The sequence below is a fragment of the Haliotis rubra genome, unplaced genomic scaffold, assembly GCF_003918875.1.
Source record: "Haliotis rubra isolate DU_JTF1 unplaced genomic scaffold, ASM391887v1 Scf217, whole genome shotgun sequence".
In the NCBI taxonomy this organism is placed as follows: Eukaryota; Metazoa; Mollusca; class Gastropoda; order Lepetellida; family Haliotidae; genus Haliotis; species Haliotis rubra.
Genome location: NW_025766192.1, coordinates 1,149,613 through 1,169,233, shown reverse-complemented (window position 1 = coordinate 1,169,233; position 19,621 = coordinate 1,149,613).

Sequence of the window (19,621 nt, the reverse complement as noted above, 5' to 3'; positions counted from 1 at the left end):
TTTAATTCAATTAAATATTAAACGCCAATACATATTCATCACTGCATCACTGCATGTATCGTCTGGGATACATGTCTTGGGACATACCAAGGGGTTCAAATAGGTATTTCATATATGTAGTGGAGGTATCAACATGAATACTAACACGACCACATTTCAGGAACACTTCATCTTTTGTTGAACTTTCCAGACAATAACCAATCATTAAACCCCCAGTTTCTGGACCTTCTTAAATAACAGGTTGAATCTGAAGGTAAACAATCTGAACAATACATTTGGAGAAATATTTGGCTTTATAGCTACATTACTTGACATTTTTTTATTAGGCCCCCTTTACACAGGACGGAAAACGCTCTGCCTTCTCTCTGCGTTCTAAAAATTGCCAGGACGCACAACGGTCGCCAAGCCTGTGTTTCAGTGTAACTGCTCCGGCGTCCCTTGTGCCTTTCTTGTACGACCTAAGCTGCTAATGTTTGACATTTCAGTGGCGTTCTTTGAGCGTCCTAGGCGTCCTCTCTGCCTTCCATCTACCTTATCCGTACCATCATATGCAAATATCGGCGTCCGTTCATCATTGCTTCTGCGTTCTCGCCGACCGTTGAGCCTTCCTTGTGCATTCATTGGCGTTCATTCTGCGTTCTCTCTGCGTTCTGTGGCGACTGTTGGGCAACCTGCATGCTGTAGGTATATAGGTACCTGGCTACGACATTTTATCATTAGTTTCACACAAGCAGGCTAAGTGAAATCATCGAATAATGACTTCATTAAGCATGAACAATGAACTGCGTTTGCAAAATAGCTTTTTTTGCAAGGTCAACAAGCATTGTTTTTCAACCAGATAGCCATTGCCATCTTAAATAGAAGGATGAATAGACGTAGAAGAAGAAGATTGAGAACCCCGTTGGTCCGCCCATGGTTGATGCAACACAGACGGTTGCAATTCCGGGACTACAACCAACTTATGGAAGAACTGCGTCTTGAAGATGAAGGGTCATTCTACAAGTATCTGAGAATGGAGCCAGCCCTTTTTGACGAACTCCTCCAACGGGTTGGCCCAAGAATCGCCAAACAGAACACGAATTGGCGAGCGAGTTTAGAGCCTAGTTTTAAACTTGCCGTAACCCTCAGGTTCCTTGCAACTGGGGACAAATACCCAAGCCGCCAGTACCAGTATCGTGTGTAACGCAGCACGATCTCCATTTTTGTGCCTGAAGTTTGCAGAGCGATCAGAGATGAATATAAGAATGAAGTTGTCAAATGCCCAAGGAACTCCCAAGAGTGGAAAGCTGTTGCAGATGACTTTCGGAGACGTTGGAACTTACCCCATGCATGTGGAGCCATTGATGGCAAACATATAGCCGTGCGTCGTCCACCAAACACAGGTAGTCTCTACCACAACTATAAGGGATTTTTCTCTCTTGTCCTTGCTTTAGTGGATGCAAAATATAGATTTTTATGGTGCGATGTTGGTGGTGTTGGAACGATGTCAGACAGCCAGATTTTCAATGAATCTGAACTGAAGACCTGCCTCGAAGATAGCACAATAAACTTTCCAACTCCTGAGTCATTGTCAAATGATGACCATGACATACCATTCTTCCTACTCGGGGATGATGAGTTTGCCCTCAGAACCCACATGATGAAGCAACGGATCTTCAACTATCGTATCTCTCGTGGCAGAAGACTAGTTGAAGTTGCGTTTGGCATTTTGGCTCAGCGATTTCAAGTTCTACTTTCAACGATGCAGCTGATGCTTTATTCAGTCCCGGATGTGACTGAAGCATGCATTTGACTTCACAATACAATGCGAGACCGATATCCAACGCTACAGAATGCTGCACTTGACACTGAAGACGATAACCACGACCTCATACCTGGAGAATGGAGACAACAAGCAAATATGCATGGTATTGCACAAGTCGTTGGACCCAACCGAGACATACGAGCAGGAAAACAATTGCGAGAGTATCTGAAGTTGTACTTAAAAAATACAGCTTGATCAGTTCCATGGCACGACCGTATGATTTGAAGTGTATTGTATGGAACTGAATTGCTATGCGGATGGAATTGTTTGTGATGATGTTCATATTGCTATCATTACTCTACGTTAGTCTCATGAGTTCATTATGGAGATCTGGATTTCAAAATAAAGTATCAATGTGTGCATATTGTTTGTCTTCAATTTTGTTCATATCTTAAACAACTTTGTCAGCAGTAACATTTTCCTGTTGACCAATGTTTTCGGTAATTAATTTAGGCACTCTTTGGGGTTTTGGCCTTTCGTCTAGTGGCATACCTTCTCTGAGGCTTGGTGAGACGTCTGATCGCAAGTTCGGCAGTTCTCAAAACCGTGGAAATAGGCAGTTTAAGACCTATTTATATGTAATCTGGAAAGGCAGAGGGGAGGCAGAGTAAAGGCAGAGCGAACGCCGTGGTTGTTCAAAGGGATGTGCTAGTCGCTGAACGAAGGCAGAGTGAATGCTCAAAGAACGTGATGCTCGACGACCGCACAATGAAGGCAGAGAGAAGGCAGGGGCACCGTGAGCATCTGAGGATCACCATCACCGTGAGCATCTCTGGTGTCACATGGCCGGTAATCTCTAGCTGAGTCTGATTACCTCCCCTCTACTTTTTAGAACATTATGAATGGAAACCTGTTTTAAATGTAACACATGATTATTGAAAATGACAAAACTATTGAAATGAGCGAGGACTAACCTGTATCTCTTTTATTTCAGAGCGCTAACCGTATAGTCGTGATAATTTTGTTACAGTCATAAACTGTGATATTAGACAATGGATAACACTGTCATATTACAATGAACATCTTACAAAATGTGCACCATCATCAAACAACACTGGACTATACCGGCCGGTCCTTGCTGCATAGGAAGAGGCACAGCTGTTTTTTGAGTCCAATGAAAAATGACAAGATGCTTTTTAATTATTTCAGGACATATTTTTAACCCATGACAATATGCCATTGGGATTTATTTCTTGTAGTGATCACCTTCCTCGCTGTTTGTGTCTGAGCAAACATTTGACTGCAAGGCCACACGCCGCATACTGGAGACATTCAAACCCGTGTCTAACTTTCATGGAAAACTTTGACGGCTGTGCATGATGGAAGGTGTTATTCTGTCGATGACGTTGGGGATCAGATGCAGATGCCATGTTTGCGTTAGCTACTGAAACAAATGTTTGCAAAGAGTTGGAGTTAATATCCGTCGAGTGCCATATAAAGGTTTCTAGGTCCATGGACATGCGTTGCGTTGTAAAATAAAAAACAAACCCGAATATGGTTAACCCTCTCTGATATTCTTCTACATTATCAAATTTACAGACGTACATGAGCGTGCCATTAGGCTCCGCGGTATCTTCCAATAGGACAAACCTCCCAAAAGACCGGCCGCTTAAAACAACACATTTTATGGTTGGTTGCATAAGGCTTAATTAAGCTGTACCCTTGATAATAATGGTATGTGCCCAGATAAAAAGGACAACATTAGGGATTAACTATAGTTGTATCAATTCATGTAATGAATTATGATTTTTACATTAAGACATATTGCATCAACATATATTTGCCAGATCACATTTACTTGTGAATATTATGAAAAACAATAATGTATATACATGTACCTATCAAACATATGACACCAAGCGCCATATTATTTTACATCATATGTTTGTCAGCGCACAGATAACACTTATTAGAAAGTCACTTGAACATCATAATTTCCTCCTTTCTCCTTGTTCTTGGCATACAGGAAGCCGTCTAGAAGGGTGATCGGAAACAAGGTCATAGGAAACAAGTCATAGAAAAAAAGTCATGGAAAAAATAACTTTTATAAAACATCCTGTTCTCTAGTTATATACTTTGTTTATACTCATTTATAAATACTGTTTCACTTTCATCTTCAGTAATAAAAACATCCTAATCTCCAGTTATTTGCAAAAACTAATTCAACAACTGTTATTACAAAACGTCCTATTCTCCTGTTATTTGCACTTGTATTATATACTCGGACCTCGTTGTATCGCGGCATTCATGGTATCGCGGCAAACGGTATTTCGGGTTTTCCGCGCGAGAGACGCCTCCTAGCGGTGATTTGCATATGTAAATCGACAGCCAGACGTCAGTCGCTTGTTTACTTTTTAGAAACCAGCAGGATGTATCGAATCTTCGTAAGCATTATGCAGCAGAAATATTAACATTAAACTCTTGAATCTAATGGAATCTGTCTGTATCCCATTCATCAAATACACGCTATAATATTTACGTGTCGTATATGACCCTTCCAACTCGATCTGAACTAGGTCGTCTGCATCTCATTGTTGCCATATAAGGTAGCGGAAATGACATCATGAGCTTTATTTATCTCCCGGTGAATACCAAAATTTGTAATTCAAATAAGGACACAAAACGTAAAAATGATCCCTGTTCGCTGAAAACGATTTTGCACACTCTAACAAACTAGAAATTTAGAAAGGATTTTATTATACTGTTGTTCACATAATTATTTATTCATATTATAACATTATTTCAAATCATATTTTGCATTGAAATATTGTTGAAATCATGCCTGAAATAAAACAAAAAACAACAGTATGAACAAATATTAAGAAAATCATGATGAAAATGATATATTTTGGAAGTTTGGTGATATCCTTGAATAAAATTTCATAATGGATACAGTTTTGTGCACCTTCGATTACAAAAAATACCTCAACTGATTTCACATTAAGGTGAGTTAAACAATTTCATATTTTGTTCCCTACTTCGCCTTGCAATCCGAGTTTTAGTGTTTACCGCGATACGATGGAGTTCTATCCTTTGGTAAATATTAACCGACTTCGTTCGTTTAATGGCTCTCGCTGAAACACTATCAAAGTTAAAATAATATTATTTTTACAAATGTGTTGATTAAATGTGATGTTAATCGGATTTAATAATAGAATAGGCCTTAAAAAATTTTAATTTCATTTACGATTACGGATATGTCAAGTACCGCGATACAACGAGGTCGCAGGCTACATGGATAAATACAGTACTTTTATCATTTAGGTTCAAATGTGGTTCAAACAAATTGATGTAATGCTATTGATGATTATATTGTTATGACTGATTTTTGTTCCTACAACCTGATAGCGATGGGTCAGTAAAAGGATTAGTAATATGTTTTGAGAAGGGCACAGGATATACGGGTGGACAGCATGGCTCAGCTAATTAGTGTATTCATTGAGTCTGTCTTATGGGAGGTGTCTTTTGGGAGTGAACCGTAGTAAAGGGCGACTAACGGGATCTATCTTGCTACATATAATCGTCATATTACTGGAATATCCCTAAGTGTGGCGTTAAACAATAACCGTTCAAACGAAAAAAACGTCTATTGAATAGTGTCTCCAAATACTGGAATTCACAACCAAGCCTAAATAGAGCATTATTCCTCTCTATTTTACGGGGCGGACATAGTCAAAATACAAACACACGAATGGTAAATTTTAATGGCGAGTGTTTGTTTCTTTCAATATTTTAAATGGATCGACATTTCAGAACGTTTACACTATATCACATTTAGGGATACATCTATTACTTTGTCGAGACAAGCAAAAGAAACAATTTGGCAAGGTCTTTGAGTTACAATAGATTGCAAGCAACAATATATTTGAATTATAAGATGATAAATAGTTAAACGGTGCTGTGTGGCATTTTAAAACTAATAACGCCAACAAAAAAATGTCGAATCATTTTGTAAAAACACTGCTCACGTGCACCGATTTTCAAATTGTTGCTTTCTTATTTTCCCTGTAGTGTAATACGTTTGTTTTTGCATGCAATTAGATAATTTCATGGATGCAAAAAAATGGTAAATGATGAAAGATATTTCCCCTGGTGATATTTTTTAAATCATAATCCGAAATGACTGCTTGGAATCGGATATGAACATATTTGTATTGCTGTCATGTTTGTCTCACAATTCCCAAGCATAACACGGGGTATCCAGTTTGTATGAATCTTGTGAAAAAACTCCTTTAACACCAACCGTTATAATTTGAAAGTCGCTCGGGTTGAAGGGATTCCTGACATTGGACAGTACAATTTCCCATGTGGCTGATTCACATGTGTTTTATATGATAGTCAATTACGAGTGAGTGAGTGAGTTAATAGTTTGCGTCACATCGGCAATATTGCAGCGACATCGTGACGAGAACAATTTAATTATATCAATAGTAAAATCAATAAATTTAGAACGTAAAAACCTGCCATCGAAGGACAGTAAAAATACTTGATTTTCACAGCTCGTAATTAAGACTAGTACGCTATCATAAAATTATATCACAAGTGACAACAGTACAATATTTAAAAAAACGGGCTATAGATCACCAGCAACTAAAGGTAGATCACCATACTAGGGACCATGGGGACTTACAGTACCTTTGCTACCTGCATGGACCCAAGTTGGATTTATATCAACTCTTCAGCAGCTAGCGATTGTAGTCACATTTAGCCAAACTTAAACTGACAAAAATGCTACATTTAAAATGACAAAAATACTACATTTAAAACAGCAGGTAAATTTCCTTTGAGTGTTTCGGGACTTACGTGCCCTGTCAGGAGGACAACAATTTTACAATACAGCCACTAACAATCTAGGTTGCCAATATAAACTACCAATCATTAAAATACTTCTATCTACAAAACATATCAAACAAAATTTATCAATTAAATCAATTTCTTTTAAACCTCCAAAAAGTAAATAATAATTTACAGTACTAAAGAGATCCTTAACATTTTTACATTGAAATACTTATCCCCTATTATGGAAAAATCAATACAGTCAAGCAGGACATGGAGTCAATTATGAGTATTTTACAATCACTATGATTACCCTGTCTGTTTTGCTGAGTGAAAAAAGGACAATACAAAGCTTTACAGGTATGGCACATTACGAACTCAAGTACAAGGTCTAAACATGATCATGCAGTATAGATAGTTTTACAGTAGAACATTAATGGACTACTATTACTACTACTATAACTGCTACTACTACTGTAACTATTACTACTATTATTACTACAAAGGGGCGAAGCATCGGTGGTGTAGCCAAGTGGTTAAGGCGTTGGCTTCTCATCCCCGAAGACCCAGGTTCGATTTTCCACATGAATGTGTGAAGCCGATTTCTGGTGTCCCCCGCAGTGATATTGCCGGTATATTGCTAAAAGCGGCGTAAAACTAAACTAACTCACTACTACTACCAATGTTGCTACTACTACCACAACAGCTACTACTACCCCCACCACTTCGACTGCTACTGCTGCTGCAACTAATACGTCTACTTCTACTACTACCAACACTTATACCATACCACCAGCATTATCGACCAATAGTGGTCGTGTTAAGTTACTCGCATAACACCACATTCAAGCTTCACAAGCACTAACCCAAACTTACCACTTGCACACGACCATAGTATAATATTCACCATTGTGTACTTATCTCAAGTAATACCAATATAAAATCTCCAGTTCAGAAATGATCGAACAGCATATATCTGAGCATAACAGGAAATAACGTCTTAAAGAAATCGAATATACTCTTGACATTCATAATATAGCTGGCATTGTATACATGCATTACTCAAATGACAACTTGACTTCCCAAGAGACCCTGCAGGAACCGGTGCTGTTAGCCTAAGTTGTTCATATATACACGCGGTCCATTAACATTATACCCAGTGCGTCTTCCTAGACAGGGGGCGGTGGGGTAGCCTAGTGGTTAAAGCGTTCGTTCGTCACGCCGAAGACCCGGGTTCGAATCCCCACATGGGTACAATGTGTGAAGCCCATTTCTGGTGTCCCCCACCGTGATGTTGCTGGAATATTGCTAAAAGCGGCGTAAAACCACAAACTCAGTCAGTCAGTCTTCCTAGACAGGTGGCGGTGGGGTAGACTAGTGGTTAAAGCGTTCGCCCGTCACGACAAAAAAACCGGGTTCGATTCTTTACATAGGTACAGTGTGAAAAGCCCATTTATGATTTTGCTGTAAAACTACACTCACTCACTTCTAGGCAGTCAGCCAGATGATGTAGGTCTATCAACGCCATGTGTACAGGAGATCAAGTGCATGTAGGCAGCTTGATGAGCTTCAATGGGATCAGTAACCTTGGGACACTTGTAACCAAGTCATAAAGAAGGGTGTGAGGGTTTATGTTATATCAGCATGTATTCTGAAATAACAGCTAAATAGATTTCAGCAATCATTTCCAGACCTATACTTCAGCAGAGTCGTTCACGCGGTTCTGACTATCACGAGGATGTGTTAATGAATCAATTAAATACTGATAATAAAAGTGATGAGATTTGCAAAACATGAGCGTATCCTGCCTATCCTGTTCGGGTCTCTAATGGTGTAGAGAGTTCAGTTTTCTCATCTCAAGTTATGATGCACATGTAAAACGACAACATAAATATAAATATCGTTTTTTATTTCCTAAGTTTCTTAAGTATCAGTCACCAGGCTTCTAAGCTTGCATTTTACTTTTTCACAAACTTATCAAGCAAATAGTCTTGTAATGAAAATTACACAACAAGCAAAGTACTGTACATACTCGATGGTTACAATGGCTTGGACGAAACCAAGCTATGAACTTATGGATATTCCGGGGTGATGATACAATCGTTTTTTGTATTGAACTTAACCCCAAAACCTGAACAGTGTAATACCCAATTTAAATAGATTATTTAAAATAATAATACAAATACATGCACACATTTATACCCAGCTCCCAAACATGTACCTTTACGACACAGCTGCTTATTGAGATTGTTTGTTCAAATTATAGTTTCTTATTTCTTTGATAGACGGTTAGGGGCGGTGGGGTAGACTAGTGGTTAAAGCGTTGGATCGTCACGCCGAAAATCCGGGTTCGAATCCCCACATGGGTACAATGTGTGAAGCCCATTTCTGGTGTCCCCGGCCGTGATGTTGCTGGAATATTGCTAAAAGCGGCGTAAAACCAAATTCAGTCAGTCAGTGATAGACGGTTCAAACAACACTTCTGCTAAACAGACCAAACTTCTGTAAAACGCCTCTCAAAGAAGTTAGACCAAACTTCTGTAAAACCTGTGCAATCAATTAACTGTGCTAGTGAAATAAAATCTAATCGACAATCAAGATGAAAAGCAATAAAACTGGTATCTCTCAAAGAAACTGCATGTCAGTGAACCATTCGAGCGTTCAACCTGCCTCAATTTGACAGTAAATGTGTAATTAGATCACGTAGTTTTGAGGTTAAACGCATACATCCTGATTGAAGTCTTTGCCTGGGTCTAATAATAGATATTATGTTTTTAACTGCAAAGTTGAGTATGCACATAAAAGTAACGCTCAGTATGTTATAATTATACTATCAGGTTACGTTTGGGTGCGATACCATGTTTTTTATCAGAGAGTAAGGATTGCTTGATGGTGTATGCCGAAATGAAACGCGCAACTTGACGTCCGACGCAAAACGCTACAGGAAAGTGAGTTTCTGCACCTGACTCCCCATATTCCTCTTTTCATTGAATAAACGTCAGATTTCAGATTTCCTTGTTCAGTAATGGAGGCCACACGGTCCAGATTACAATTATGTTTACATACAAAATGTTTGTGTGTGGAAAATTCATAAATTTGGACATTAAAGCGTTAATACAAAATAGTTATTCATTTCACAATTCACAATTACAAATACTCTTCCATTATATTTCATGTTGGCATATTTCTTTTGATATACACAGCAAGTTCTTTAAATGTAGAAATATCTGATATGATGACATGCATTGTGTCACTTTATTACTATTACGACCGGGGTATATACCGTAATACTTTAAATGTAGGAATGTCTGATATGATGACATGCATTGTGTCACTTTATTACTATTACGACCGGGGTATATACCGTAATACTTTAAATGTAGGAATGTCTGATATGATGACATGCATTGTGTCACTTTATTACTATTACGACCGGGGTATATACCGTAATACTTTAAATGTAGGAATGTCTGATATGATGACCGTAATACTTTATTACTATTACAACCGGGGTATATACCGTAATACTTTGGCATAATTTTAGCTCTGCTAATGCTAGATTTTGGAGAATCTGAAAGAAAGTGATATCAACACTCGTTAACTAGTTGGTAACAATTATCGCACATTTGTATATGTGGAATATTTCTATCTCCCTATACCTCTTTTTTGCACTTTCAAATTATGCGGAAGAATGCGGAACGATAGCAAGCATCTCCTCGAATCATTTTCGAAAAAAGGGTGAATTGTAGATAATATCCCAGCATTAAAAAGGGCTGTACTTAAACTGTAGTTTGATAAATGAGATGTACTGCTTATGTCCTTCACACATCCATCATACATTCATTCTTAAACAGATGAATAAAATGTTTTACATGTCCACAATCTTGACAACATTAAAATCCTGTCCTAAACATTCTAATTTGCGACACCCATTTAACACTCCCGTGGTCTTTATGAGTCACCAACATAGAATAATATGCACGTGGAAACCTTTCAGCATTCAGACGGATAATCTTACACCGATAACGGATACATATTGTAAAATCATTTGCACACAAAAAAAGACGACAAATTTTATCGAGAACAGCATTTTATGAGAAATGTTTACTTAAGCAAAGATATCATTTTACAGAAAGTGCTTTGAACTTGTTCATTGGCATTCCCTGTAGGTGTAACCCCAGACCTCCCTACGATAAAATATAATCGGCTTTTATTTTGGTATGAAAAATGTGGCAGCTGTTTTGAAAGACATATCTGGATTATTTTCTGAAACGTTTGAAAATAGGAAAACATGATTTTCTAGCTTGTATTGCAATGGTTTCACGTGTTTACGGCCAGTAAATGCGTCTATTGTGATGTGGCACACATCTGTTTTGTTTTCGAATACCATTTCTAAACTTCATTTCTCTGCTATATCGACCATTTCGGAAGACAAAGTTTTCATGTATCCATGTTTACATCCATCCCCCATTTATTACAAATTTCTTGTCTTTGGAATTAGGCTGTTTTTTTTCACCCCAAAAAGGTATCATAGGAAAGAAGTGTGTGCACAAAATCGATGTGATTTATTGAACCACAAGTTTAAAGCTAAAGTTTTCATCATAACATTTCGCATTGTGTAGAACGTATTCCAGATATATGATGTGCTTTAAGAATAACATTGGACATCAGAGGTAAACCATAGCAGCAACAAAGCAAATGCTCTTTGAATTTTGAAATAAATAAGTTATCACCAAGTTTATTTGCAATATCAGATTTATCGGTTAACAATTGATCCCCAGTTTTGAGATGATGTATACTTCATTTGGTACCCTTACCTTTAATTCTATGAATCATGACCCGTGATCATGACCCGGGTTAGAATATTGATCTTCAGTAACCCATGCTTGTCGTAAGAGGCGACTAACGGGATCGGGTGGTCAGGCTCGCTGACTTGGTAGACACATGTTATCGGTTCCCAATTGCTTAGATCGATGCTCATGCTGTTGATCACTGGATTGTCTGGTCCAGACTCCATTATTTACAGACCGCCGCCATATAGCTGGAATATTGCTGAGTGCGGCGTAAAACTAAACTCACTAACTCTATGGATCATGTTCCATACGTCCATAAATTTGTTTTCGAAACATATCTTTGCACAGACTGGCGCTTATTTTGCTTAAATGTACGCCATGCTTTAGCATTCAAAATATTGTATTTTTTTAAATTATGCCCCATTGGGTGGCGATGGAAGAAGTCTTTGGCTCTATTTCGTCCCTCCCTGACTTGCATTTATTATTAAGCCATGGATCTATAAAGGGCTTGGGAATACATTTATCGCCTATTTTACTTAGCTCCTCGGAGAATAATTGCACCGAATCAGGGGCATCAATAAAACGAGCAGGACTGATTTGCTTGTACAGAGTAACTCGCATAAAGACCAGTTAGCTTCCACTTTCATGAATGAGGAACATCAGCTCGAGTTATTGCTTGAAAAATGGTCGGAAAATGATCACCGCCAACAGATCGTTGTGGACTGACCATTTAAATTCATTTCACAGGTCGTGAGTGAGAGATAAATCTTGACAAGGGTATGTACCTGTACCACGATGTAGATATGCTCTCGAATTATCATTGAAGATACACAGATCGTTGTTAGAAATAAAATCTTCTAGTGTCTTCCCATTTCTGTTTGTGTCAGATGTACCCCAAAGTGGCTTTGGGAGTTGGTCATAGAGAGCCTGAAGATCAGTTTGGTGAAGAGTAGAAAATGGTGGTACATAAAGTGAGTTTAATGTGAAAACTACGTTTAAAGTCAATCTGACAGCAACAGCTTAAAGACATGTATTTACAGGAACAGTGCCATGTATAACACACCAAACCTGAAGAACCTCCAGTAGCTCAATGCCTGGAGGAGAAAAGACGTTACAGGAATTATATTGTCTTATATCAATAACATTTGTGTCCTCAAAATAAGTTTCCTGCAAACAAAATGCCGATGGTTTGAAATCTGTATTAGTAACTGTAAATCATTAAAATTAACCTGTAGTCCTCTGCAGTTCCACTGAGCAATGTTACTTGAGCTACTCATAAAGGCTCAGTTGGAGATCGGGAGTTGGAGTGAGGTCGACTCCCACGGACTGGGAGCGATAGATTGACCTCCATCTCCAAAGGTTCAAACTGACTGAGTGACTAAGAGTAAGGCACCTCCAAATACTGGAGGGCCCGGGTCCTTCTTCTCGGTTGCTTCCTTTCTTTTATAAATTTTATTGTCAATTTACTTAGCCTTTGTGTTGATTCTGTGGCACATTCTGGTTCAGATGAAAGATCTGCTGAAGGTAGTGACGTGACACTCTCTGTCTGAGAGGCTGATGTAGATGCACTGGAGAAGATGTCCATTTGAGAAGAGGTCTGAATAAGTCGTTTATGTAGGACAATGACGGCTGACCTCGTGGGAGGTCTAAAGGCAATGGCTCAAGAGGAAACTGCATTGGAATACAATATGGCTGAATTGGTTGAGAGAGGTACTATCTATGTACCTTCAAAGTAAGAAATGTTATTTGTACATTTGATTCTTTAAATTTTGGTCTCACGATCGTACAAGGGAGAGGACTTGGATGAAGCCAAGCCAGAGCACGCATGAAGCTATTCGTGCACCACCACAACGGGAACATACCGTGTTTTTTCGACAGAACACATTTTTTACATTAAGAGCCTCAGAAAGGAGTTGGTACATATATACCTCCACCCTGATGTTAAAGCACCACGCTTTTATACATTTTGTCGAAAGTGAGAATGTGAATGGATTTAGTTTTAAACGTTTTTGTCTGTTTGTCGGCCACGAGTCATCAATTGTCATATGGTCCTTCATCAGATGATGAACATTTGACATAGATCCGTTTATGCTTCGATGAACCAGATGAAATGGAATTAGCCATGGTGTAGGACAATTGTTGGACATCCCTGCTTCCACCCACCATTAAGAGCCTCGGAAAGGAGTTGGTATATATACCTCCACCCTGATGTTAAAGTACCATGCTTTTATACATTTTGTCGTAAGTATGAATGTGAATGGATTGAGTTTTAAAGGATTTTCGTCTGTTGATGAGATTACAATGAACCTCGGCCACGAGTCATCAATGTCAGATGATCCTTCATCAGATGATGACGATTCGACATAGATCCGTTTATGCTTCGATGAACCAGATGGAATGGAATTAGCCATGGTGTAGGACAATTTTTCGACATCCCTGCTTCCCACCCACCATGGAGTGTCAGCTAGTACGGTGTTACAGCGGAAACCAACCAGTTCCATCAAGGTTACATGGATGTTATATTCCAGCGAATAAGTACTTGAATAGCTGTCGAATGTAACAGAAGAAACGTCAGGCTGGTTCACCCCTGAATTCAGAATTCAGAGGTCTATATTTCCAGATTGGCCCATGAGCCACTGCCTTCTAGCATAGGACTCTAGGCAAGTTAAACAGTCAATGATTTGTATTTTGAAATCCGAAAAAGTCAAGACCAAATAATCACAGAATTATGTCCAAAAGTACTCAACATGTACAGAGCCTGGCGTGACCGGCCGATTGATAGTATCGAGCCTGTTTTGTAGCTACCACCCATCTAGGTGAAGTACGGGCTGAAGTGTTGTGTTGGGCAAAGGAACACTGTTTCTGGAACCAGTGACCTCAACCACAAGACTCCAGTCCTCCGACTCAAGGGCACAACCCGCGGCAAACAGGTTGTCCAGTTCAGTCGCCTTTTCTGCCCCGGGTCCACACGGAGGAAGATCTATTAGCGTTACCCAACAGTCACCACGAGGAGGTTGCTCTTCACGAGTGCCAGTGAATACAATAAGTTGTCCACTCATCGCTGAGTGGGGATATGTCTTCATGTACCCTCTCTGTTTGTGTGGTGTTACCCGTGACAAACAAAAACATCTTAGTTTGTTTTTTTGGTGTTTAAAACCGCATTCAGCAATATTCTAGCTATATGGCGGCGGTCTGTAAATAATCGTGTCTGGACCAGACAATCCAGTGATCATCAGCATGAGCATCGATATATGCAATACGATGACATCTGTCAACCAAATCAGCGAGCCAGACCACCCGATCCCATTAGTTGCTTATTACGACAAGCATTGGTTGCAGGAGACCAATTCTAACCCGGAGTCAAGAATGTGAATATTACTAATCACCTACTTGCATGGCAGGGACGTCTTATCCTGGCATGCCACAGTCAATACATTAACTATTCTGCTTTCATTCTCTTCTTAAATATTGTTTATTCACCTACGCAGATTTCCTTGAGACTACAATGTTGAAGCCCAGCTTTCGTCTACCCGGCCGTGATATTGCTGGAATGTTGCTAAAAAGCGGCGTAAAACTAAACTCCTTCTCTCACTCTTGAGACTGTATCGTTTAGTTACGTTTATTATCCGTAAAACAAATGTCATATGTGTATTGCATGTTGACCAAATTGTTACTCAGGCATTTCTATTGAAATGTGGACAAGGTTTTATTTGAAAAATAATAACTGCAATGCAGTGTAACAGTTTTGTAATAGCTTGATGATGCATTTGTGTTTTGGGGGTAGTATTAAATGAGGGCATGAATGAATGATTCTGCTTTCATTCTCTTCTTAAATATCATATATGCATCTCCGCGGATTTTCTTGAGATTGTATCGTTTAGTTATGTATATTATCCGTAACGAATTGTCATATGTCTATTGAATGTTGACCAAATCGCCACTTAGGTAATTTTTGTTGAATTATGGACAAGTTTTTATTAAAAAATTAATAAATGCAATGCATTGTCCAACTGTTTTAATATCTGGAATATGTACAACAGAAGGCTAGACACAGACACAGAATGAGTGAAAGCCAGCTTTAGGGTATTTATATTTCTTAGTTATTATGAAAAGAGCACTGGGCCAACTCCTTGTCAAAACTAATGACGATAATATAGGTACACCAAGGTGTAGGTCGTTCATGCACCATGTTCGCCCACGCGATGGAAAACCCTGTAAACTCGACGACGTCAGCAAGTCTGAATTTTATTTGTGACTTATTGTTTGCATTGAACTTTCCTTCACAATGAGCTTAAATGGTGTAGTTGATGTCACCACTATCATTAAACAAAAGGAGGTATTCCGCCCTTATTTTTCAGATTAATGCTGAACACATACCTGTAACCTGTACCACTCTATCTACGACATCCATCCACCAGTGAAAGGGGAAGTGTCAGTGTCGTTTGAATACAAAACGATGTAACGACGCGCATTTGATTTCTGGATACTGAACGCCCCGACAACGTAAATATCTAAACGTAAGGAAATATCCTGATTTTGGACATTTTAAAAGGCGGGAGGTTAGAAATAAAAAGACAACTGCCATTTTTGCCATAGCAACTGAAACAGCGTAAGTACTCTGAAACATGTTGTGGCCTAAGCCTACTTGACGATGTCAATGTAAAGTCTGTATTGACAGAACCACACGTAAAACGAAGTAATGTTCCAAACAGTATTATCACTATTGTCTTTGACTTACTGTTCTTAATGAAATCTCCTTTACAGTGAACTGAAATGATGTCTGTCTGTGACACCGCTTCCGGGTTTTATTCACCGTCATTAAACAAAAGTAGACGTTCCTCTTATCCTACCGAGTGATGTTGAACACATGCGTCTAATCTGCTTAAATTACATTTGTGACGTCATTCCATTGTCTGTTCGCTCCATTACTTTTCAGGAATGGAGCGATGTGTACCAGTTTCAAAATAAAACCTTCATTTTGTCATTTTGACATGTAATTTTGATAACAGCAATATTCCCAATACTGCGAATGTAATTTAAGTAGGGTAATATCCTCGTAACTCTCCATTCCTTAAAAATAATGTGCAACGGCCCCTCCGGGGCCTCGGCTCCATTATTTTTTAGGAATGGAGAGTTACTCGGACATTACCCTCTACAGAACGCAGTAAGGGGACAGGTATGGTTACATCCGGATTTGTGATAACACGCATTTGGACAGTAGATATTAAAGGTACAGGCGAGGTTCAAAACAATTATCAGCCACTCATTACTACTTAATCTGTTGATAGGTATCATTGCTACCGGGTGCTATCGTTATCTGCCTGGTAGATTCCGTGTGCAATGACGTCGTTAATCTGTAAGGATCCGGTTTAATACACGTCGTAAGTACTATTGCTTCAGGGGTGGTGGGGGTAGCCTAGTGGTTTACCCGTTCGCTCGTCATGCCAAATACAAGGTGTGAAGCCCATTTCTGGTGTCCCCCGCCGCGATATTGCAGGAATAAAACCATATTCAATCACTGACTCACTAATTGCTTCTCGGGGCTGTTATGTGTCAGTAATCATGCTTGTTGTCGGGTATTGGCAAACAACTGTCATTTTGTTCAAGTGTTGCTGCGGCGAGTAAGGCAACAAGCACAAACTTGCACAAATCAAATGATTTCCCTGAGATTATGTATAAGTGAGTGAGTATTTACGCAACTTTTAGCAATATTCCAGCAATATCACAGCGGGCAACACCAAAAAGGGGCTTCACACACAGTGCCCATGTTGGGAATCGAACCCGGATCTTCGGCGTGACGAGCCAACGCTTTAACCACTAGGCTAGATTGTGTTTGGTTTTGTTCCCTTAGAAGTCATGGCAACTCGATTGTGAAACAGTTATTGCAATTGTTTAATTGAAAATTGAATTCCATTTTGATGTAATGGGCAATACCTGCTTCACAATCGAGGTCCCATGACATAGGGAACAGAACCAAAAACACTATTATGGAATACAACACAAAAAGGAAGATGTTTTGTCAAGAACTCAGTAGAAAACAGGATGAATATTTATAAGTGTGGAAACGCAACTAGTGTAAAAAGTTCACTTTAAAGAAAAAGGAAATATGACTGACAAACACGCGGATCCGTTTGTATGTAATAATACACCGAAGCATTATATGTCACGGGTTTATAGGTAAACTGGCGGAGGGTAGCGATCTCTTTTAGACGTTCAGTGGATACGTTTCTCCATTTGGGTTTTGTGCATGTATGGAGCTTGCAATCTCAGTTACGCTCAAAAACACTGAAGGTCTTCTATAACCAAATGTAATCAATTCACGTTAGTTTCCTTTTACAGATTCAAATGGTCAAGAGGTTTTCTCACCTGTTGTAGTGTAGCTTTTTTATGAGTGTTGTGTATTTGTCAACATAACTACACAACAATAACATAAGACAAGATCGGTTGACATCGTTTACTGGTAGCCATCTCACAACAGACAATCGCGCAGCTTCCGCTGCCAGACTTCCGGTATTAACATCCGGACAATGCCAACTTATCGGCCGCAACATACCATTCCACATTACATACCAATATCTAACAGTGAGCATGTTCTTTGCTTAAGGCCACACTCTCCAACAGACAACATTCCAACTGTTCGACTGCACACCGCAAATGATTGAGTGTGGACCACGCACTCCAATGATTGATATTCTTAACAACTATCCATGGAGTACTATGACATGGAATCGACCAAGCCTCATACGATCAACATTATTTTCTGGCACTTGTTCTAAGCCGTAATTCCCCATGGGCTTGAGATGAGTGAGTGAGTCTTCGAGTCAGCTTGGCAGATAATTTACTTAGGAAAACACCCATGTTATTGATAATTGCCACAGTCTACGAGTCAGAGTTGCCATTATGATCTTATTATATTCATCATCAGCCTACGCAAGCCCCGTGTTATAACGAGTATTCTCTGAAGAAATCTACATCTATCTCCGGTCACACACGGTATTTCGCCACGACAAGAGGAATTCTGGGTTGAGCATTACTCAGAGAGGACGACACTACAGACAGGAATTGTTGTATCTAGATGTGTAACAGGGTAATATAACATTTGTTTGTGTGTGTTTATTTTCTCTTTTAGTTTTCAAAGATACAGACGTCTGTTGTCTATCAGGTAAAATAAGTGCTTGACAGTCAACAGTTGGTACAGTCGTACGGACATGCAACAAATGCAAAGGATTAGCGTAAGTTGAGCACCTATTGAAACCTTGTTATGGTTACATGGTTTTCAGGTATAGTCTGTGCATCAAACGATGGATCAACAGGCCAAAAGGTCTGACGATTATTCCAAACTTTACGTCGTTAAGCGGGAAAGACCAGCTCGTGTTGGTGGATTTATTTTCACGAATGTAACTGTATAGTTTATGGAAATGTTGAATGTCACCTTGGTAATGGAAAGTGTCACCTTGAAGAAAAAGTAAATTGACTGAAAAGTCGTTTTCTTTTGTCAGTTTAAATAACTGACATAAACCTGTAAGTCACCAAACTGTTAACGTCAATGGTAGAACAAAGTGTACTCAACAAAACAGTGTGATTTGCTAACACGCAGAACGATCCACTAAAAACATGTGAAACGACATTCTTGCTATTACCATTCTCCAAACAGAGAAAATATTGTCTGTGGGTGCAACAAGCCTCCACCATGCAGAGTATTTATTTATTTTTTGCCGAAACCTTCGTTTGGTGTCAAAGGCAAAATAGCAAAGAAATGTTTATATAACGATCAGGGAAAATTGGTAAGGACACACGTCTCTCTAATTCATGGCTCGTCTCCTTAGACCACACAGAATGAATGAACTAATGTAGTGTTGTTCAGCAAATCAATAAAATCTTTTCAGTTGAACTGACTGTTCAGGTAATCTTTTTCTGCAATCATTGAACCTAATTTGTTCCACAGTTCTTGTTGTGTACGTACGGAATTATTTATAAAATGATTCTAAAAGTGATAAAGGATGAGAATACAGATGGATCAATAGAAGATTCACTTCAATAGAGAAATTTCAAAAAGACGAATTAGTGTTCGGAAAGCTAAATTGCAACTTGATTGGTGCATATCGTATCCCAGTTACATAGATCGATACTCATGATGTCAGTCATGGGATGTTTAGGTCCAGTCTATATGTTGATCCAAGACTTTTGTAAAGAGAAAATGAAAATTCATGAAAACATAGACTCAGCTTTTGATAGAGTTCACAGATTA